The 23981-nt window shown below is 36.1% G+C and overlaps 1 protein-coding gene and 1 long non-coding RNA gene across 4 annotated transcripts in view; one reads left to right on the top strand and one right to left on the bottom strand.

The window, feature by feature from the left end:
- The window catches only part of kif26ab (kinesin family member 26Ab), a 174298-nt gene that overhangs the window by 46871 nt on the left and 103446 nt on the right, over window positions 1-23981 (bottom strand). The window lies entirely within an intron of this gene.
- On the top strand, window positions 6062-11039 carry LOC147833188 (uncharacterized). Its single transcript, XR_015513815.1, has 2 exons — window positions 6062-9972; window positions 10025-11039. It is a non-coding gene; the product is annotated as an uncharacterized LOC147833188 (long non-coding RNA).

Raw genomic sequence — 23981 nt, 5'->3', positions numbered from 1 at the left:
TGACAAACATAATTGCTCTGACGGGTGGGATGTAGCCATTAATTATCGCAAACGCGAACTTAGCTCATAACATGCTAGGTGTGGCTTAGTGTTGTGTATGCTCAGGTGTACAGAAAATCAAACATCTTTGGGCGATCATCTCTTCATGGTAGGACACTGCAACAGAGCAGGGTACAAAAATATCCATTCATTCATCTTCTTTCGGATTAGTCCCATTATGAATCAGGGGTTGCCACAGTGGAATGAACCGCCAACTTATCCAGAATCTGTTTTACACAGCTAATGCCCTTCCGACGTCAACCCAGTACTGGGAAAGGTACGGAAATATGTGTAATAATTGTCACCATCCCTGTTTGACTGATTATATCAATAATCGCAAAACAAATTTTCTAGTTCACACTTCATTTTGATGATCCGTTTGCTGCATCTACATGCCAACTAATTCTCATTAGATTATAAGTAGACTGCTAGGTTGGGATTGGATTTAGGGTTAGTGCAAGTTGACATGTACTTCCAAAGTTTCTTATAGTCAGTTAAATGTCTGTTGAAGGAGCAGTAACAACAGATAAGAAGCAAACAGTCTACCACTACTCAACTGGACCATCAAAATAAAGGGTTAATGTTTTCTAAAATGTTAGGCATGGAATTAGAGGCTACTTTGTTAAATATGCACAAATGTGTGTGTTTTAGCATCAAAATTATTATAATTCATAAAGTTGTGTTAAAAAATGCTGTTTTGTCATTTTAGAGTCAATGATTTAAAAAAATCTAAAATGATTTAGCAGAGAGGATTCAGGGAATCCTTTTTTATCGCTCTATATTTCAGAAATCACTGCTTATAGCCAGAAAATTTTTTTTACTTTTTACATTTTTGTATAGACGACACTGAAAAAAAAAACAGTTTCTAGTCTAAATATCTGATAATCCTTAGATAAAGGAATATTTTCTAGACATGTTTTTGTTGTGTTTTCAGAAATAATGTCAAAATTAGGTAAGTTTTTCTTTAAAACAAGCTACACTGCAAAAAACAAAAAAAAAACAAAAAAAAAAAAACAGAATTTTATGGTTTATTTCCTTAAATTTTAATTTCTGGTAAATTTCTGTAATTTAATATCCGTTATTTTACGGTAAACTTCTGTAATTTAACTGCCGTTATTTAACTTTTTTTTTTTTCAGCACCCCAGCTGAAAATAAACCGTAAAATTATGTGTTTCTTTTTTTACAGTGTAAAAAATCTTCCAATGGTGCATGTAAAATAATCTTGTTTTGGGGTTGAAATAAGCTTTTTTTCCTTACCCCATTTGCAGAAAATTTAGTTTGTTCTAAAGAAAAACTCAATAACATATTATTACTAAAATCCAAACCATATTTGTTACTTGTCTAAAAATGCTTCTTGATTTAAGAATCGATTGATATTTGGACTAGAAACAAGACAAGAATACTTGGTAAGAAAAGCGTTTTTATTTATTTTTTTATTGTTTAAATGTTGTATTCATCCACACAAATTAATGTAAATATAAACATAGCCCACTTAGATTTTTTTATTATTATTATTTTACAAATGATTTTTAATAGAGCAAGGAAATTTTAACAGTATGTCTGATAATAGTATTTTTTATATTTTTTTTTCTTGCTTGTGTTATTTTGGCTAAAATAAAAGCAGTTTTTATTTATTTATTTATTTTTCAAAATTATTAGCCCCTTTAAGCTATTTTTTTCAATAGTATAATATATTTTGGATGTTGTCTTTACATTCTACAGTATATAGGCCAAAAAGCAAGGTGTTTTTATCCGCATCGTCTCTACTTAAAATCATATTCCAGACGCACGGGCTGTTCAGAAATGCCCTTGGCCTGTGGGTAAGGGCACGATGGGGAGGGAAAGCAGCAGCTGGAACAAGTCTAAGCTCTTTATGTGAGAGAGATCTATTCCCTAAACTGCTAATTTGAGCTGAGAAGCAGGACTGAGACAGAGACTGAGAGAAAAGAGGAGAAGAGAGGGAGAGTGTGTTTGTGAGAGGCTCATTTTCCATCGGCCTGCAGCTCGGCTCACACTACTAACACACTGCCCTACATATCAACACTGCCAGTCTAGAGACGGGCACAATCAAAGCACCCTAGGAAAATGGAGGAAATGGCTGAAATGAACATTTTAAACAGGATATTCGCTTGCTGGGAAGATATTATTTGTCAAAAATAATAATAATAATAATAATAATAATAATAATAATAATAATAATAATAATAATAATAATAATAATAATAATAATAATAAATAAACAAATAAATAAATAAATAAATAAATAAATAAATAAATCTAATTAATTTACTGACTGACTGACTCACTAATGAACTAAATACCTAAACAAACAAACAAACTAACTAATAAATAAATAAATAAATAAATCTAACTAATTGACTGACCGACTGACTCACCAATTAACTAAATAAATAAATTAATTAATAAATAAATAAATAAATAAATAAATAAATAAATAAATAAATAAATAAATAAATAAATAAATAAATAAATAAATAAATAAATAAATAAATAAATGCTTTTCACATATACACTCAATTGCATGTATGGAAACATACATTATATATTTAGCATTGTGTTCTAAATAAAACCCCTCTAATGACTAGGGCGGCACGATATTGTAAAAATCAGACATCAGACATGTTTTGTTATAAACATGTCAATTTCAATACAATTTCACGAGATGGCTTAAATCATTCTATTTAGTACTACATAGCATAAACAATTCAATTAAACTTGTATCAAAGTTTCAAACAGTACAATTCCTAGTGCATAAATGCTTTGAACTCTCTTGATGGTCATACAATCGCATGCCTTTTAAAAATGTCAATAATAACCATTGGCTCCATTATGGTAAATATCTCCAATGACTCTGGCTTGACTGCATTCTGAACTGTGGCTCCTGGTCAAATACTGTATAATCCCTATCCAACATCTTTGCTCTTTGACTATTGCAGGTACACACACTGCAATATCGATGGTAAGACGATATATTTTGCATTGCTACTAATAACACAATACTATATTGTTTATAAACTTACAAACTGAATTATTATTATTATTATTATTATTATTATTATTATTATTATTATTATTATTATTATTATTATTATTATTATTATTATTATTATTATTATTGTCATCATCATTATTAATATTAACAGTATAAGTAGTGGTACTATTAGTATTAGTATTCATAGTAGTAGTAGTAGTAGCGTTTAATGTATTTTTTTTTCCTTAATTTAAATAAATGAAGTAAAATTAAAATGTGTTTAAATACATTTTAAATAAATAAATAAATAGACAGACAACAGTAATGGGTGATATGATGAGGGATAATGCTGTGCTATCTAGACTAAGCTTGAGGATTTGGACAGAGAAAGATAGGATTACAGAAAAAACATTGCAGTTACATTGGTCCCCAGGAAGTACAATTATAGCAGAGAAATATGATAATAAGGGTTGAGTATTAGATGTATATTATCAAAATATTTAATGTAAATTACAGAATTTAAATTTATTAACTGCATTAAATACATATTTTAAAAATACAATACACAAATAAATAACTACATAATAAATACATACATAATATATATATATATATATATATATATATATATATATATATATATATATATATATATATATATATATATATATATATATGCATATACATAATGAAGACAATAAAATAAATTGTTTGCTTATTTTAATAAAGTAATATAAAATATGTTTTCATGACTATTCATTAAATAATAATAATAATAATAATAATAATAATAATAATAATAATAATAATAATAGTACATATTATTATTTTTTTTAACAAATTAATAAGTAAGCAAGTAAATAAATGACTGTATACATATTCATATTACATATAAATAATCTGATGATGGGCAGCATGCATATTTTTCCACCCAACAGCTACTGATCCACAAACATTTGTTTCTAATAGTTTGTCTATGAAGTCTCAGTAAAAGCCAAGAGCAATCGGTTTTTCCAGTGCTCCTTCACAAATTGCATGGAAAACATATACAAACACCTCAAGTAAATGGGATACGTGGCTGTCAGTTGATATAAAAGGTGCTTTGAGCTTTTGTTGTGATTAGAATGGACTTGAGTGTGTGTGTACACAGCACTGGGGGCTGATGGAGGGGATTTTGAGCGCGTGTGGATGTGTGAACCAATGCACGTATTATGCCTGGCTTGCTTATCTGCAGTTGTGAGAGCCAAACCATTTGGCTTGTTGTCAATAATCTTTGCAGGCTGCCTTCTCTGCCTTTCAGCTTTTGTCAAATTAGAAAGAGAAATTCCTCAAGCTGATGAGTCATTAGCCTGTTGAGCCATTAGCTTGTTTGAAAGGGCTTCTGCCTATTTATTTTTTCTTTTTCTCTTCATCCAGATAGCCTTTGTAGCTAATTGCCATGTTGCCCCTATTTACCATTCCTGACATTTTCCTTTATAGTAACAAGGTCTTTTTTCTTTCTCTTGACACTGGATAACAAAGCTCCGGACACTATGGATCACTGTGGGGGAAATCAGACGTCATTACTAATGCTTCTATATCTGTATCTCCAACCGTCATCCATCACGGTAAGATCGGCAGGTTGATTATGGTAAACGGATGTAGTTTGATCATGTTTCGGCCAACAAACCAACAAAAAACATTCAGTGTAAAAAATGACAGTAATTTCAATGGTTAAAATAACTGTAAAATGTTACTGTAAAAATATGTAACATGGTTAACAATAATTTCACGATAATTTACGGTAAAAATAAATGTAAATTTACTTTCCCAGAATTCCCTTATTTCTATTATATTTGAATGTGTTTTTTTCTGTGGACATTAATTAGGTTATTTTTAGTTTTTTTTTTTTTTTTTTTCAAATATGTTAATTTATTTATTTATTATTTATTCATGTAATTTATTTTTAAACTTTTTTACTGTAAAGTTCTTGCAACCACAGCTGCTAGTTTTTTTTACCTTAAATTGTATGAATTTGTTTATTATTTTTATTTCATTTGTGTTATATATAAAATATATAGCTTATATATAGCTTCCTCTGGAGTCGCACATCATGATTTAGTAAGTATCATGCAATCCTGAACATCTATGTTGATCCTAGAACATCATTTTTTGTCGAAAATGTAATCCATACCTATTTCTTATCCCTAAATCCATCCATAAACCTATAAAATATTCACAAAATCTGCAGGCAATATTAGTTAGATAACAATCATGTAGAGGTGCATAAACCTAAAGCCTAAACTTAACATAAACAGTAAACATATCCATTAATTTTGATTGGCTTATTGGAATGTTGTTTCAGGATCAACTTAGACAACACAATCTCACGGCAATTCGTAACTTTTTTATTCAGTGGCTAATTCGTATGAATTCGTACGATCTAATTTGTACAATTTAGTACGATTTGCTCATCCCCTAATGACGGTTGGGGTTAGGGGTGGGGTTAGGTGCCACGCCTCCTTTTTAAAATCGTACCATTTCATTTGACTGAACTCGTACAAATTCATACAAATTAGCCACTTAACTGACAAAATGTAAAATACTTACGTTTTCTCGTGAGATCAGGCTGACATTACTGTAAATCCAGGAAAATGTCCTACTTGGTGAAATCAGGTTGACGTCTGGTCTGAGGTCATTGAAGATTATAGTTTTGAAACTTTTTTTTTCATATCAATCAAAAAACAGGTTAAGTATTTTAGGCAGTGAAAAAATAAGATTAATTAAAAATATATATGTTTTGACATAAAATTTAAATGTCCAATGAGAAACAAACTATTTATTAGTTTGGATTAATTTGTTTTTCAAAATCAGAGCCAAAAAATGTATCAATAAAGGAACATTAAGTACCTAATTACTTGCTGAATCAAGTAATCTGCCAATCACTGTTTAACCTCTTCCCCTGATTAAAGCATTATGACATCACTTCGTGGGCAAAGAAAGATGATGTCATCCTCTTATACCCACAGCCACTGGCCTGAAACAAGATTTACAGTAGTAGTCAGGTCAAAAGGCTGAGAGGAAACTGCATACGTCTCAGAGAGAGAGAGCTTTCAGCATCCATCCATCAAGATATTGCAACGGTTTACAGTAAGGCAATACTCTTAAAAAGAATATCTTACTTTATTGCAAAAAAAGAGAGAATAGATAAAAAAAATGTTTTATTTGTTGTTGTTGCTCTTCTTCTTAGCCACACAATAATCATATTCTGAAAAAAAAAAACTTGAAAATACTATGAAAAAATAATAAAATTTTAGAGTTTAAGTACCAATTCCCACAATTAATTGGCTAATTAGCTGCATATTAAAATATTGGCTGTTTACTGATCTTATTCTACATCCCTAATTCACACGCAATAGCTAAAGTCAACTACAACTATTAATAATCAGGAAATTAGTAATTTATTGAGCTAAAAGGGAGTGGTTTGTTAATATTGAGAATTGTATGTTAAAATAAAGTGACAAAAAAAAAAAAAAAACTAAATATCTGATTATTTCTGGAAAGTGATGCCAACATGTTACTAGTATTATGAGGAATGTGTTATTAAATGTTTCTTTAAAACCCCTAGAGCAGTGGTTCCCAAAATTTGCTGTGTGCACCCCTTTCTAATATTTAACACCTGTCAAGCACTCCTTTTTCCGATTAAACTCCATATTTACAACTAAAATACAAAATACACATATTTTCTGTATACGCAATTAAAATAAAAATTGAAAAGTTTACAATTTTCACAGTGTCATTACGTATAGACAAAAGTTAATCTGGCATGTTTTTCATCGCTAGAGCTTCTTGGTGGATGCTGCAGTGTACCTAGAAAACCGATGGTTCAACTTTTTGGATGGAAGCTACTGTTCCTTTGTGCCTCCCTTTTTCTTCTTCTGCAGTTCCTCCATTTTTCCTTGGAAAAAACCTTACAGGCATGTCTTGTAAGTGGCTGTGTCTTGTTTGTGAGTGTCGGACGATATTTGAGGGCTTAAGACTGCTATTAGCTAAAACCTTACCACAGACTACACAATGCGGATTTGGATTTTTGCATCTCCAATCCATGTAAACCCAAAACCAATATAACTGTTGCTATATTTGCATATCTTACTTGACATTTTCTCACTCTCTTGCGTAGGCCTAATTCTCATCCTTAGTACATCTCTGCTGAAATTCTCTGTTCTCTCAGCGCCTCTTCACCTTGTTCGTTCATATATCCTAGGCCGCTGCACATCTATGTAGAAGAGGCTGATGTAGATGGTTTATCCCTACTCTCAATTGATTTCTTTAAAGTGCTAGTTTTTAACCAGGTGTCTATTTTGTTGAATAAAGTAAGCAGTAAAAAAAATGACAAATGTACTATTACTTAACGCCTAATGGGAAAGGGCGGGGCTAATGTGTAGCTGACGTGAAACTGTGAGATGAGTTAGTATGCCTAGGTTGTAAATTACAATCTGTTTTTTTTTTCTCTTTTTCTCAGTGATTTTTTTTTCTCTCAAAAATATGATGTTTACCCAAGATAAATGCATAAAAGAAAAAAAAATAAATCCGTCATTACAAACATTCTCTTCTGCACCCTAGGGGTGCACGCACCAAAGTTTGGGAACCGCTACCCTAGAGGATTTTAAATTACAGAAACATATTTTATTAGATTTGATTAATCACAATTAATTAATTAATCTTGATTAAAAACTAGACAGCACTTATTTCATTTATCATGTCGGCGTCATGTCATTTACTTCTGCTAAGAACGCAGGTTAACATGTTTGCATGCTGGGCAAAGTAATGGGCAAAAATCAACACATTTGCCATCTTTCTTTCATTTACCTCCCAACTTGTTTCTATTTCAAAATAGGCACATTGTAAATCAGCCTACATTTTTGAAAAATGTATAATACGTTGCTCCGGGTACACTTTGTTGCACGTTTCAGATCACAAATTCAGTAGAGGGCGCTCTTTACGTTTTTGCAAATCTGAAATACATAACTTAGGGTATGTTTTGTCGTATATTTTAAGTATACATCCTACAAATCAGGCATTGTTAAGTTGTTTTGTGGTATTTATTTGGTGTTGTGCAAAGAACTACGAGAAACATTCCTTTATTTTTGGATAATATGTCCCTGTAAATATTATTAATGTAAATAGGAACAAAAGTAGCTGAAGTACATTTTTGCGGTTTCACAAAAATGTAGGCTGAAGCACATATTGCCAATAAGCCTGTGTTTGTATATTTTATTATATTCGCTTAATATTCAATTTTCACAGTTTAAATGTTTCTCCTAGCTATAATAAGAACACACAGATGCAACATAAGACATGGATACAGGATTTCCCTAAATAACCAGAGACATATGCCTTGAGTTGAATGTACAGTAACCAGAAGACTAAAATATCTTTCCCACAGAAGAAAGAAACAGTGTTGTGACAGAAGGAAAGACAGAAAGTGTATGGGAAAATCTTGAAAGTGGTGTTAATTCACAGCTGCGCTCTGACTGACTCTTTTTTTCTGTCACATTATGCTTTAGGGCCAAAAAGTAAGTGTACAGCGGGTAGCAAGCATAAAAGTAACATTGTGTAAAAATAAAACAAATATCATTCAATCAGATAGACTTTATGGATGTTCTTTTGTTGTAGGCAGAGGGAGAGGGTGCTGTTCTCAACGTCCATTACTAAAACGCTTCCTTTAAGCACTTATGACCTGAGGCGTCAGCCACTCTGTAACATTATCCCTCATTAAAACAGCATACATGAAAGCATGCTGGGTGATATCTGTAAAATTGGAGCATTATGTCAATACAGAAATCACCACAGGGCAGCTTTGGCTGTTCCTTGTGCTACTACTGTAAAATATAGCCTCATCAAAGTATAGTGTGTGGTTTATTATACGGAATATGTGGAATGTTAAATGTGTTAAATTATTGGATGCTGTGTTACATATTGCAATAATGCAAATGAGATCATTGTGACGTATGCTTTAAAACATTTATATTGATTATCATTATTATATATTACTTTATTTTTTTACATTACTTGATTTATTTAACTCAAAGAACCACTTGTTACAACTGAGGGATGCAGAAGAGCATTTCTGAATGCACAACTTGTCGAACCTTTAAGCAGATGGGCTACAGCAGCAGAAGACCACACCAGGTGCCACTCCTCCAAGTAGAGGAAACTGAGGCTACAATTCAAACAGACTCACTAAAATTGGATAACAGAAGATTGGAAAAACATTGCCAGGTCTGATAAGTCTCAATTTTTGCTGCGACATTTCGATCATAAGGTCAGAATTTGGTGTCACAAACATGGAAGCATGGATTCATTCTGCCTTGTATCCACGGTTCAGACTGGTGGTGGTGATTTATTGGTGTGAGGGATATTTTCTTGGCACATTTTAGGCCTTTTAATACCAATTGAGCATTGTTATTGAACATGTTCATCCCTTTATGACCACAGTGTATCCATCTTCTGATGGCTACTTCCAGCAGGATAACGTCCCATGTCATAACGTGTGAAAAAATCTCAGAGCAGTTTCTTGATAATGACAGTAAGGCCCCGTTTACACTAGTGCGTTTTAGTTTTAAAACGGTGTTTTAGATCAAAAAATGATCCGCGTCCACAATAGCGTTTCACCTAGCGTTTCTGAACATGTCTCTGTCCACACTACGTCACGAGTGCGCGAATGGTCACGTGATATACGTTTTTCTAGTATTAACAGGAAGCATGTGTCTCGCTCGGCATCTGGTTATTGTTAGTCAACAAACGCTGGTTGAACAATGAACGCGATGACAAAGAAAGCAAGAGAGGTGTTTTTGTGGACAGACGATGAGGTCGAGTTTTTACTAAACATAACAAATGAATAACTGCACAATGGCCGCTAAAACAGACAATAGTGCAACAACGCTCCCATTTCTGTGTCCGTGTTGTTGTTTACAGTTAAGGCTGGTCTGCTGTCTTCCGGTAGCGTTAAAGCCATGTGTATAGTCATGTGATAGGGGCTTGATGAATAAAGGAAGGATATGCATTGACACAAAAGCCCCAATCAGGTAGCGAATCTCAGCAGCCCCGCCTCCATTTTCAGATGTCTCCGTTTTCCCCCATCCACACTGAGACAGAGCAGCAGCATTTTAGAATGAAAATGGCCTTTCCAGCGTTTCCAAAACACTCAGTTTTTGGCGCTCGAAAACTCCGGCGTAGTGTGGACGGATGGTGTAACCGCAGCAAAACTTATGCGTTTTCAAACTAAAACGCATTAGTGTAAACGGGGCCTAAGATCACTGTTCTCAAATGGCCTCCACAATCCCCAGATCTCAAACCAATAGAGCACCTTTGGGATGTGGTGGAACAGGAGCTTCGAATCATGGATGTGCAGCCGACAAATCTGCAGCAACTGCATGATGCTATCATGTCAGTATGGACCAAAATCTCCAAGGAATATTTCAAGTAGCTTGTTAGATCTAAGCCATGAAGGATTTAGGCAGTTCTTAAGGCAAAAGAAGGTCCAACCCGTACCAGTAAAGTGTACCTAATAAAGTGGCCGGTGAGTTAATGTACATATAAAAGGTTGCAATAACTTTCTGAAATTTCCTTATTAGGTGGGTTTTCATGTCTATGAGCTAGTGAAAAAAATAAAATAAAAAAACAAGTTGACAATAATTAACATAACAACCAAAAATATTGTGTCAATAAATGTTAATTTTTTGTATTGTAATTCCAGAATATAAAACTGATTTTATTCTATATCTAATAAAATCTATGATTCGAAAAAAAAAAAACAGAATACAAGCCAATACTATTGCAAAAATTTGTAGAATATACAAAATCCAAAATCGAAAGATTCAAAGAGGCGTAAATGAGAACACAGAGAGCACGAAATCAAGAAAAGTAGGGACAAAGGACAAGGTGGAGGGAGAATAAAAAGCATAAAATTGCATCAAATGTGTGGAGAGCGAGAGACAGTAATATACGGAGAGACAGGAGGGGGGAGGTTCAGGATGAGACACAGGGGTGAAAAACCAGAGAGCCAAAAATCAGAAAATGAGATGGAAATTAAAAAAAGAAAGAGGGTGAGGACCTCCCGAGAGTGCGGAGAGACAGAACATATCCAGAAAGAGAGAGAGTCATCTAAAAGGTAGATCGCGAGAGTGTTCAAGTGATCAGTCTGGTCTTTGTGTTTTGGCTGGGAGCCAGTCAGCGGCTGTCTGAACAGAGGTAAATCATTTTGAGCCGGAGAGTAGCACGCTGAAAAATGATCGCCCGAGCCGGGCCTGCTCAGCTAGGGATTGTCTCGCTCCCTCAGCAGACCCAGAGTGGAAATCCCCAGCCAGGCCCAAATAAATGAAGCAGTCAGAGTCTAAATGGAAAACGCTCTAATTAAAATGAAAAAAAGGGACAAGAAAATCCCCAGGAATTGCTGTGTTGGGAAATGCTGACTGTATGTTTATATTTGCATGTTAATCCATTTATCCCTTTAACACAAAGTAATTGCGTGAACTTTTTGGATTTAAAAGTGCAAATTTATACACCAGCTAGCTGTGTGAAAGTCTCAAATTTCCTTAAAACCTACAATCCAATAATGAGCTCTTAAAACTCAAGCAAACTTCATGAAGTGAATCATTTGATTATTTTTTTAAACAGCACTAAAAGAGTTCCCATGCACGGCTACAGTACCTAAACCAGAGGTGCTGCTCCTGGAGGGCAACTATCTTGAAAAATAACAACTCCAACTCCAATTAAAAACAGCTGAACAAGTTAAATTATTTAAACCTTTAGTATTTTAGGCAAACGTGCATGAAAACTGGACCTCCATGATGTATGTGTGCTATCCAGGAGCAGCACTAGAGTCCAGTCCTGGACCTGGATAGCATACATACATTGTGGAGACGTATATTTGATGTTTGTGTTTGCATGATATTGTAAGGAGAGATATGATTAGCATCTATGTTGATTCTGAAACATAATTTCTGTTTGAACATCCCTACCCCTAAATCTAACCCTAGCTGTCAATTATTCCCAAAACTAGAGGAAATTAATAGTTGGATAACAACAATGTAGAAGCACAAAACCCTAACCGTAAGCCTACACTTAACATACACTGTAAACTTATTCCTTAATCCAGATTGGCTGATTGAAATGTGATTTGAGATGTTAAATCAGGAACATGTCCTACTTGGTGAAACCCTACTTTTACATCTGGAAAACATATTTATCAGAGCATTTGCTCAAACATCTATTAAACATCAATGTTCTGATGTTAAATAGACATATATAGAGACATGATGTTAAATAGACGATATCATTTTCATTCAAAAAGCCTTTTAAAGATGTTTACCAGACGATTAAACACAGCAGATTTTTTCCTAGAGTAAACGACCTTCATTCATTCATTTTCTTTTCAACTTAGTCTCTTTACTAATCAGGGGTCGCCACAGTGGAATGAACCACCAACTACGCTAACATGGGGAGAACATACAAACTTCACACTGAAATGCCAACTGACCCAGCCAGGGTTCAAACCAGTGACCTTCTTGCTGTGAGGCAAAAGTGCTACCCACTGAGCCACTGTATATGTGCTATACTGTATGTCTCAAACCAACTTACTGTAACCCAGTTTTCTCATCTTCATTGGTCTCCCAGGGTGTTCAGACTGCTTTTCTAGACGGTTTCATCTGGTCGAGCTAAAACATTAAGTAAGTAGACCAGGAAAGACCAGCCAAGACCTGCTTTCACATGGCATTCACATCCATTTTTAGTAAGCTGATCTTAAGTGGTCTACTGTGGTAGACATGTCTCTTTTAACAAACTTTATAAGCAACCCAGGCTCATTCTGATTACGTACCCCTATATACATTTCTGGAGAGAGCAAAACACATCCCAGGAGCTACATTTTTTAAAGTTTTTGTTTTGCAAATCCACTAGGGGCCGCTGTGGACTAACTCGCTGACTGACTGACTGACCAACAGACCAATCCCACCACCCTGCCCCTTCCCTAAACCCAACCAATAGCATTTTAAAAAGCACCTATTGACCCACTTACTCTGTTTTTACTGTGTTTTGAAAAGCAATGTAGAAAAAAAAACTGGTTTTCAGATTTTACCACATTTTCACTCTGTTGTTGACTTGTTTTATTTTTTGCTTTCTCCTACTCGCTTTCTGGAACTGTTCTTAACCAGACTTGAACCTTTGCACCGAGGTCAACTCTGCTCTGCATCTCAAGTCCACCAACATACATGGCAACTAACTGAACAAACTAGTAACAGCGGGAAAGCTGTCCACATGCAGGTAAACGGTCAGCTGGTTAGCGAGAAAAGAAACGGCGTCATACGTTCATTAGAAAGATGAAATGCAGGCATAGCTCTGGCTACATAATGTGCAATCTTAAGAAACGCATATAGGGCAATGTTTTCAGAATAAGCCTATGTTCTTTATAAGCTTTAGACAAGTTCACTACATTTTAGACCACTTTATATCTACTTGGCATCAACCACGTCTGACAATTGTTTGTACACAGCCATATTGGATATTTCTCAGACCAATAATACACGTACAAGTGTCCAAATCCAAATTTCCATTGAATCGTTAGGTCATCAAATCCAAACATGCTCTTCTAAGAACATATTGGAAAGGCATAAACTGTGCTTAAGTGACAGAGATAGCACCCAAAAAAAAAAAAAACTTGTCATGTATCCTGACTTGTGTGAGTTTAAACCTTTTAATGGGTTTTTCCCATCTTCTTTGGACCTCAAAAGAAGTAAATAATGGCACAATTAAAATTTTGGGTGTACTATCACTTTAAATACAGCAAAACAAAGACGTCTAGTTGCAGAGCGTTTCTACGATCATGAGAAAGTCAGTCAAGTATGTCCAAACCTCTCTATTTAGCAAACATTTCTATTTATCAAGTGTTTGCTGTAGGTTTGTGGCCTACTGCGCATTCACTAGCGTGCTTGGCTAGCGGTTTGGTGCTAACTCTACATTTCCTGCTTCCCGTGCTCATAAAACAGTCAAATAAAGATAAAAAAGTACTAGCAAACAGGTTCACAAAGTCAAAGCAAGCAACCTCCAATAATACCAACAGCAAAGTGATTCTGTTTACAGTGCATCAAAAAAAGGCAGCTAAAGCATTTTGAAGAGGGGAGGCAAACAAGAGAAAGAGAGAAGCATTGTTGTCGTTTCGCTGTTCCTAAATTACCCCCTCAATAGCATCCCTGAACAGACAGGATGTGCAGCTAATCCAGGCTTGGCTTGTTGTGGCTTAGCCTCGGTGGGAAGGCAGAACAGAAGCCATAAATGTGGCCAGGCTTCTCTTTTTTTGTTGTTATTTAATGAGTTTCAGCGTTCAATCCCGAGCCCCTGGGGTAAAGCTCTGGAAAGCCACGAAATGAAGATAGTAATGGGGTTGTCATGTTCTTTTTGAAGACGTTCTCTTTTTTATTCATGAGAGGTGTAGCCTGGTTGCTCTTCCAGAGTTTGTGTAAAAGCACAGCGAGCTAACATTTAAGAAAGATCAATTCCATTTTAGGAGAAAAATGACAGATAACCTAGTCTCGCGTCTCACTCGCACACACTCTCTCTCTCCTTGTTTACAAAGATTACCATCAACTTTCATCTCAGCCGTGATACATCTCTCAACCTCTTCTCTCTGCACTGCTGGGATTTGTTCTACAGGTAGGCAACCCGCAGCATCAGGTTTCGCAAAAAGGGTGTTGAGGAAAAGGGATTTAATTACAGGACAAGTGCGTGGATAATCCTGTCTACACATGCAACAACAATTTAGGAAGGAGTCAGTGAAACTAACTGACACCGCAAGGTCTGAGTAGACACCTGACATGCTCTTGACCAGCACCTTGAACTATGCTTGCGCGATTATGATGTTTCAGCTTTTTCAGATCTGAAACTAATTGTGTATAACCGACTATTACAAATTACGGTCACTTTGCCCACTAGGTACAAACAGAGGTTTTTGCGACAGAGGGTGGCCAAGCCTTGCTGGTATGGAAAGGAGACAACAAGAGCATCCTACCGCTCCAGCTCGCCTCCATTAATCACTGTCTGGCGGGGAGGACACCTAACGCTTATTTATTTGCACTCTTTCACTCGGAGGCTATCACAACAAACAACCCCGGTGGCTGCTGGGAATATTTGCGCATGATTAATCAGAGAAGGCCTGGAACAACAGGGCAGGTGATGAAGAGAGGGTAAGAGAGAAATAAAGTGATCAGGGAAGGGTAGAGGACAGAAATTAAGCTAAGCTGACAGTACGGGGTCAGTTGCGTGGAATTTATTTATCCATTAAATTTCCTTTGGCTTCGGTCACCACAGCAGAAAAAAACACAAACTACTCCAGCAAATGTTTTACAAAGTGGATGCCCTTCCAGTCGCAACCCAGTACTGGGTAATACCCATACACACTCTTTCACACACACACTCATACACTTTGGCCAAATTAGTTTGTAAATTCACCTATAGCACATGTCTTTGGACTAGAGGGGAAACCGGAGCACCCAGAGGAAACCCACGCAAACATGGGAAGGACATGCAAACTCCACACAGAAATGCCAACTAACTCAGCCAGGACTCGAACCAGCAAGTACCCAGACGAAATCCATGCAATCATGGGAAAAACATGCAAACTCCTCACAGAAATGCCAAATGACTCAGCCGGGACTCGAACCAGCAAGCCCCCGGAGGAAACCCATGCCAACATAGGAAGGAAATGCAAACTCCACACAGAAATGCTAACTGGCCCAGCCAGGACTCAAACCAGTGACCTTTTTGCTGTGAGGCTACAATGCTACCCACTGATCCACTGTGTCACCCACTGAGTGGAATTATACTGTACGTTAAATTTGGGAAGTCAACTAAATATAATTATATATTCATATGATATTCACACAACGTAACATATTTACATGCATAAACAGGTAATTTTTATATCTTTTGATTTGGTTTTGATCACTTTTTAGAAATGAGACAGGAAGAAAAAACACTGTAACAAGGTCTTTGTAATGTGAATTTTGTATATGAATATAAAATTTGATAATCATAATAATTTAACTTAGTCAACCATTAATCTTATGTAGATTTAAGCAGGAGACTGAATGAAATAAACATCCATCTATGCCATTAAGGTTGCTTCCTAACTGCAATAAATACGTCAATACTATTTATTGACTAATGATCACATTGTCACAGTCAGAAAGATGGATGTTGGTCCAACCAAACAGGATAATATAGATTGGGTCATAAGAATAATGTCATTATTCAAATGGCTTCACATAACCACCAGTGTATGAGAAGATTACTATATTCAGTTGTGACCTTCACGCTGCAATATAATCATAACCATTGCAAAGCGCAGTGATGTGCTGTTTGACAAAAGGAATGCTATCAGCTTATAGCACGTGACACATTCTCACAGCTATAGACAAAACCCAAGTATAGAAATCCATAGGTTATAGAAATAACCTAAAGTATCTCTATTAATAAATGGCCTATGCATAAGCTTTTATGAGCGCCCTCTTGTGCTACTCTCAGAATGCTGGTTTATTGTAAAAGCAACTTAATACTGAAATAGAGAAAGAGAAGGAGAGATAGTGCTAATGGGATTCTCAGCGCTTTGCAACAGGCTGTCTCACATGCTAGGTCATGAACTGATTACAGGCTGTAATCCACTCCATTTTAGACAATCTGCATGCAGAGTAGCTTTCAACAAATAAAAAAAAACAGTAGATAAACTCCCTCTCATGTCTCCCATTCCTATCCACCCCCTCTTTACCGCAAACCTTCACTGCTTTAATGCACTGTGAAAACCACTTTACATCTCTATAATAAACATTAATATACAGTTAACCTAAATGGATAAACTTTAGCCCACCGAGATAAGCTTTATAGGTTTGTCTGAACATTTCTACAGGCTAGATGCAGCAAAAACTTGGTAGTTAGCATGATTCTGTTAGCCACTCCTGTTAAAATGAATGTAGGTTAAGCTATCCCTGCTGGTTTTAGAGGGGTTTTGGCCATTTTCAGGCTGGTTTCCAGCTATTTCCAGCCTGGTCTTAGCTGGTCAGGCTGGAAAATGACCAGCCAAATCCAGCTAAAACCAGCTTGACCATCCTGGTTTAAGCTGGATATAGCTGGTTTTGGCTGGACTCCCAGCTTGGCTAGGCTGGTCAAGCTGGTTTTAGCTGGTCATCTCCCAGCCTGACTAGCTACGACCAGGCTGGAAATGGCTGGAAACTAGCCTGGAAGGGGCCAAAACCCCTCTAAAACCAGCCTGGTCGACCAGCTAAAACCAGCCAACCAGCCTAGGCTGGTTTAAGCTGGATTTTTCAGCAGGGATGTGATATGAGCTAACACCGAATTGTTGGCTTACATAAATATCAGAAACCATTTAACTTACTTAAATTAAATACCTTTCAAAACAAAAACAGGCTTAAACCAGCTTAGGCTGGTTGGCTGGTTTTAGCTGGATGACCAGCTTTGTTTTAGAGAGTTTTTGGCCATTTCCAGGCTGGTTTTTCAGCCATTTTCAGCCTGGTCTTAGCTGGTCAGGCTGGAAAATGACCAGCTAAATCTAGCTAAAACCAGCTTGACCTGCCTGGTTTAAGCTGGACAAAGCTGGTTTTGGCTGGGCTCCCAGCCTGGATAGGCTGGTCAAGCTGGTTTTAGCTGATCATCTCCCGGCCTGACCAGCTAAGACCAGGCTGGAAATGGCTGGAAACCAGCCTGGACATGGCCAAAACCTCTCTAAAACCAGCATGGTCTACCAACTAAAACCAGCCAACCAGCGTTTTAACAATTATTTTTCAGTAGGGTAAACAGATAAGAAGAGATGCTAACAAGCAAAATCCATGTGTCATGAAATTTTTTTACATAAACATAAACCATCAATGAACCAAACTGGAAAAAAACATTTAACCAAACGATAATTTTACAGACCACCTTTCTGGGCATTTTTGGCTAAGATCAATATTGGATCACATTATTTCTAGTTAGCATGGTCCCATTAGTCGGTCTTGGTGAATACCACTATATTGTATAATTTTCACCTGCTGAATCGAATGTATGCTGGGCTAGCATGCTATGAGTAAACACTAAATGATTAGCATACAAACAGCTATTTTTTCTTACAACTTTAACTATCACAAGCAGCAAAGCAGCCTTTGAGAGGTGTTAAAATGTGCACAACCTACAAAATCAATATTCAGTGAGTCCCAATCAGAATTTTACAGACCACTTTTCTAAACATATCTGGCTTGGTTTAATATTGCATCAAGCTACGGCTAGTTAACATGGTCCTGTTAGCCCCTGTTGTTAAGTACCACTGTAATGAATAATTTCCACCTGCTGAATCAAATGTATGCTGGGCTAGCATGCTATGAGTAAACACTAAATGGTTAGCATACAAACAGCTATTTTTTTTCTTAAGACATTATAAGTGAATTAATATTCAGTCGGTCTCGACCGATAACATATCAAATCAATGAGAATTTTACAGAACACTTTTCTGAACATATCTGGCTTTAAGCTTGGGTGTTGTCACTTTTATAGTGGTTTTGTGACCGTCACAACCCCCCCACTTTTCGAAATTGCAGATGACTGGGTGGGTATTTTTGCATTTCAGCATGTTTTGGATAGTTTTTGGCCCGAAATCAGCTACATCTTGCAACACTGACTAGGAGAAGTTAGCATGGTCCTGTTAGCACCTGTTGTTAAGTAACACTGTAATGAACCATTTCCACCTGCTCAATCGCATGTGTGCTAGGCTATCATGCTAAAAGTTAAAAACAAAATGCTAAGTATACAAATGCATTCCCTAAAACAATAACCATCAGTAGCAAAACAGCTTTCTTGAACTGTTACAATGTGCACGTCTTATTCACCTTATTCTGTGCGTACAAGCGGGCACAGCCATTTGAATCTTCTTGACTTAAGACTTCCCGTCTCATTCACTTCCATTCATTTTTAAATGTCAAAAACAGGTCGTTATGCTACTTGATGTTGCAAACTCACATCTTCTTATTATATAATTCTGCTTTGCTTGTATAATCATGCAGACACTTGTTTGTAGAGCAAGTAGTTTGACATTTTTTGAGGTTTATTTTCTAGTCATTTCTCATATAGGCTACTGAATCGGAAGTTCTAAAACAATCACAAAAACGAGCGTACATTGGCATTGAATAAGAATAAGGTCAATAAAATCAAGATTCAGTGAATCTAAGCCAACACAATTTCAACTCACTGAGAGTTTTACAGAAAACTTTTCTGGATATTTCTATGCTACATGAAGAGGTGAATTTATAGCTAGTTAGCATGATCCTGTATGAGCTATTGCCTGGTGGACACTAATGCATGGACAACCTAGTCAGGCCATCGAATCAAGTCTAAGCTAAGATTGGATCATTAGCTTACGTAACGCAAGCTAAAATTCAAATCAATTCAACAGGTTAACAGAAACATTCCTGAAACTCCAGCTATCATGGGATTGAAACAAGTATTAGCAAATAGCCTAGCAGCAAAACCGAGAACCTTTGGGTAAAGATAGAAAACTTGCACTGCGCTGAGTAGCAATGGACTATTGAAATTAACCAGATTGTTATCATATTCTTCAAATATTTGATGATGTCTTTAAAAATATTCAGTGGAGACTATGGCTTTTATAGTATCTTAACGTCCTCCTTTGACAATAAAACTTTTTCCCCCTTAATTTAAGCAGTAGCATGTGTATAATCAGTAGAGTGTGTTTGTAATGACAAGCAACAGGGATCTCATTAAGTAGTCTGGCATTTTGCTTGAGTTGCGGTAAAACATGCAACATGAATAAGTATGAACTGTGCACTTGGGTGGTATTGGGCTGGGAAATCAGGGGAAGGTTGAACACTAATTAGACATAACGCTGTTTTCAGATTTTTTTTTACAGGCTCAAAGCTTAACCGGCTGGATCGTGATGGGATTGTGAGCCGCTGCTTTTGTTCCCTCCAGCCACAACAGAGGATATTCAGGCTTGATGACCTCATGGGAATTGTCAACCTCAGCCACATCTGCGGTCTGCAAAGACAATAGGTAATAAACCTTTAAATGTATAGTCTGGTAACACAATTAATAACCTTGCTTGATCTGATCGGTATTCCATAAATCCAGGCAAACCGGAGACCTCTTTAGAAGAGCCGCCGGTTCCCTTGTCTTCCTTATTTACTGTTTTCCCTTGTGAAATAGGTTTCAATTGTTATTTGGGATTGGCTTTAATCAGCATTCTTAAGAAGTGGAGGCTTTGAAATAACTAATAAGGTAGCGACAGTGACTTGTCTATCATGTGTATTGTGCAAAAATACAGTGCAAAAGCAATTACTGTATAAATCCTTGTTACTATAACACACCATGGGAAGCCTGCAATGAGCCTTTATTATGTAGAGAATGCTTGCATGTGTGTTGTCAGAGGGTATACAAAAGATCAACTATAATCTAAGTATAGAAGTATCTAGAAATTCTCACTTTTTAAAATATCAACATCATTTCGATGTATAAAAACCCTATTGCAGGCACTTGGAATTTGACTGATTTGACAGCAGTTATTTCATATATAGCATTGCGGCAAACATCAGCTCCATTCAGTCCATTGATATGAATCAGCAGATCCACCGTGCCGTCTAGGGGCTCGCTGATGCCTGCAGCTCTTCCTGTGGTGACTGCATGTGAGTGGGCTAGATAGTCTTCCTGACACAGCAGTTTTCACGCTTTTTCCCTGAGCTGTCACAGACCTCCACTGTAACAATGAAAAACACCAACTTTTTGCTGCCTAAACATCCCTGTTTATTCAGAATAAAAGGACTATGCTACAACCAATCTGCATAACTGTCACCAAGATATGTAAATGTCACCATGGTCTCTATCTCTTCCGTCCTGTTCCATGCATTAAATAAAATTTTAACACTTTGTATTACTGAATCCCTGTTTAGGAGACCAAAACAGGAATGTTTGATCAGTTCTGTTGGTTTTATGGTTGAATTTAGTTATACAAGTCAAGTTTTTAGGTTAATTTATGGCTCATTTCTACTGACCGATTTGGTTCAGTATAGTACAGCACAGTCCCATAGTACTTCAGTATGGGTGACCTTACAGGTGGTAGGTTTGGTTTATGGCAGAAAGTTGCAATCGATGTCACTTGTTAAGCATAATGTATGCCGGACAATCACGATAAACGTCATTCTTACATGAAGAAGAAAGCCATGGAGGCCTTTCACATATGATGTATTTTACGTATGCAGGAAGTGTTGCAACACATTTTTAAAGGTGAATGGTCTTGTAAACAATAGAGGACATACAGAAGATCATGTTCTTGCTTTGTCACAAGAAAATGACAAGAAGATGATTGGTCAGCTTTATAATTGCAATATTTTAATTGTTGTAATAACTTTGTAATAACAGTATGATTTCGTGACTGGGCTGTGCTAGAGATAAAGATCTTTGCCTGAACCTGAAGAAACCCCACCAAAGGAGCCCCACTAAAGGAACAGCCCACTGCGCCACCCCCTTTAGATACCATATATTATTTCCTAATAAGTAATGTATTGTACCAAACCCGTTTAGTGTAAATGAGAAAGATGTTTTGTAAAGTGTTCATATTTCAATCGAACCACGCCAAAATGTGTTCACAAGAGGACTGTTACTGTCTTTTTAGCAGTCTATGTCTGCTTATTTGGTGTACATCAAGGTTCAGATGGTTCAGTGCTCAGACTTATCCAACTGAACCACAGTAATAGCAATTACACAGAGGTTTGATAAAAAGTTTCTGTTTTATCAATTTTCAATGCATCCTTGCTTAATAAACGTGTTTGTTTCAAAATGGCATTCCTCACTGAGCACAAAATTTTAAACAATAATGTATATATTTTATTTTACATTGTAAAAAATAATCAAGCAGGTTCAACTATTTATCATTTCTTCATTTATTGTCATAATCAACAGCGATCCAATCCTTCCAGATTGATCTGTCACTGAACTGGACTACAAATACCATCATGCACCTCACACACACCAGTTCCTGATTACCCCTGATTACATATACAGCTGGTAACTCATCGGGGACTGATTCCCTGGATTTTGTATTCACCTCTCACACACACATACACTTTGCTAAATCTCATTATATAGTAGCATTACGAAGCGTTAATCCTCTCTAGTCTTTCTGTGTTTTGATCCTTGCCTTGTTTGTCCTTATTGATTCTTTGCCGCCTGTATTCACCTATTTTTGACTACGATCTTGGATTACCTTTATGCTCCTGTTTGCTACCTGTTTGACCGTTGCCTGCCTGACGATTCTTAATAAAACTGGAAAAGGATCTCAATTCAATTGTCATCGTCCCTTCTATTACATTTATTTAGTTTAGTAATGTTTTAGTTGGTCCAATACATGACTCCAAGATATTGCCAATGTCGATGATTTGAAAATTATTGATTTCCCTTTTTTATAGTTTTTTTTTTGTGCAGACTTAAAATAATTTGTCAAATCCAAGCAAGAGCTTTAGTTGATCTTAGATATCTTCCAATATTTTATTAGTTGACATTTTACAAGGTATAAGAAAACATGCCAATAGCAGGACAAACAAATCTTTCTCAGCTGTCAGATGTCAATACCAGGTGTAAATGGAGTCCAGACGTCCTGCCACTGCCCAGTCACCTAATATATGAATGCTGTTGTATCAAATTACACTATTTCACCCCACGAAATCTTAAGAATATGCAAAAAACTGCTAATGATTCAATGAGAAGCATTGTCATCTAATTTCATCAAATAAATCTCTGCCACTACACCTCTTTACACAGTAGGAACACACGGTTAACAGTGTAGAGCACTAGCAGAAAGCTTCAAGACTGTGACATATGAGAGAGAACCCATTGTGATGCTAAAACGCTGACAGTACATTTGTTTCACAAGCGCTTCAAAGGTGAGTCTGCCTCCTTTCAGACGAAACAAAGAAGCTTTAGTGCTCTCTGTGTTTTCTCGAAGGTGATAATCATTCCGGTGAGAAGTGTTTGGGCTGAGAGACTCACAAAACAGGGGTTATTCACACAACCTAGGGGTGTGTATAAAGCAGGAAGATGTGGCGGATAATGGAAAGAGTGGGTGAGAGACATTACATGGGACTGACATCTTGTAAAGGTGTGGGGAACAAGACACAAGACCACTGTCTTAACAAACAAAGCATAAAAAAACACTGGTTTTATGTTAGGCTGTTATTTGTTCTGTTTATTTAGAATGTTATTTTTTTAAATGTGTATTTCTATGTGTAAATATGCCTGTATGTTTAAATTTTTGCTATTGCAAATATACAGCTTACATTTGTTTTTGCTACATTGGTTGTATCTATAGTCACTGAGGACAAATATCATGAAAACTGTCATTTTCACCCTGCATATAAATTCAAATGAAGCTCCTACTATAAATTGCAGCCTATTTTAGACAATTTAATTTTTTCCCTTGATTGTGATCTTTTTAAAGTTAAATTATAGTTTTTATGTTATTTGTTTGTTTTTGTTTTATCACAAATTTCTACCAAGAATAATGCAAAGACAAAAATAAAAATCATAAAAATATTTTTTAAAAATAAATTAATAAAAAAAAAACACCAAAACTAACTTTAAGGGCCCTATCATACACCCGGCGCAATGTGGCGCAAGGCGCGGTCTTTTGCTACTCTAAGCTTGGCGCCCATAGGCGTCCTGGTCTAAAAAGCAGGCGTGTTTTGGCCCATTGCTATTTTGAGAAACTGTAAATAGTCTGTTCTTTAGACCAGAACAAAGTCGGTCTATTGTCTGGCACACAAGATGTAGAGCAATACGCAAATATCTTTACATATGAAAAAGATATAACATCTTAAAGATATATATATATATATATAGTAAGGATATATATAGGATATAAATATAA

The sequence above is a fragment of the Danio rerio genome, chromosome 17 (genome assembly GCF_052040795.2).
Source record: "Danio rerio strain M-AB ecotype USA chromosome 17, GRCz13ab, whole genome shotgun sequence".
Lineage (NCBI taxonomy): Eukaryota > Metazoa > Chordata > Actinopteri > Cypriniformes > Danionidae > Danio > Danio rerio.
This window is presented reverse-complemented; position numbering and strand designations above follow the sequence as displayed.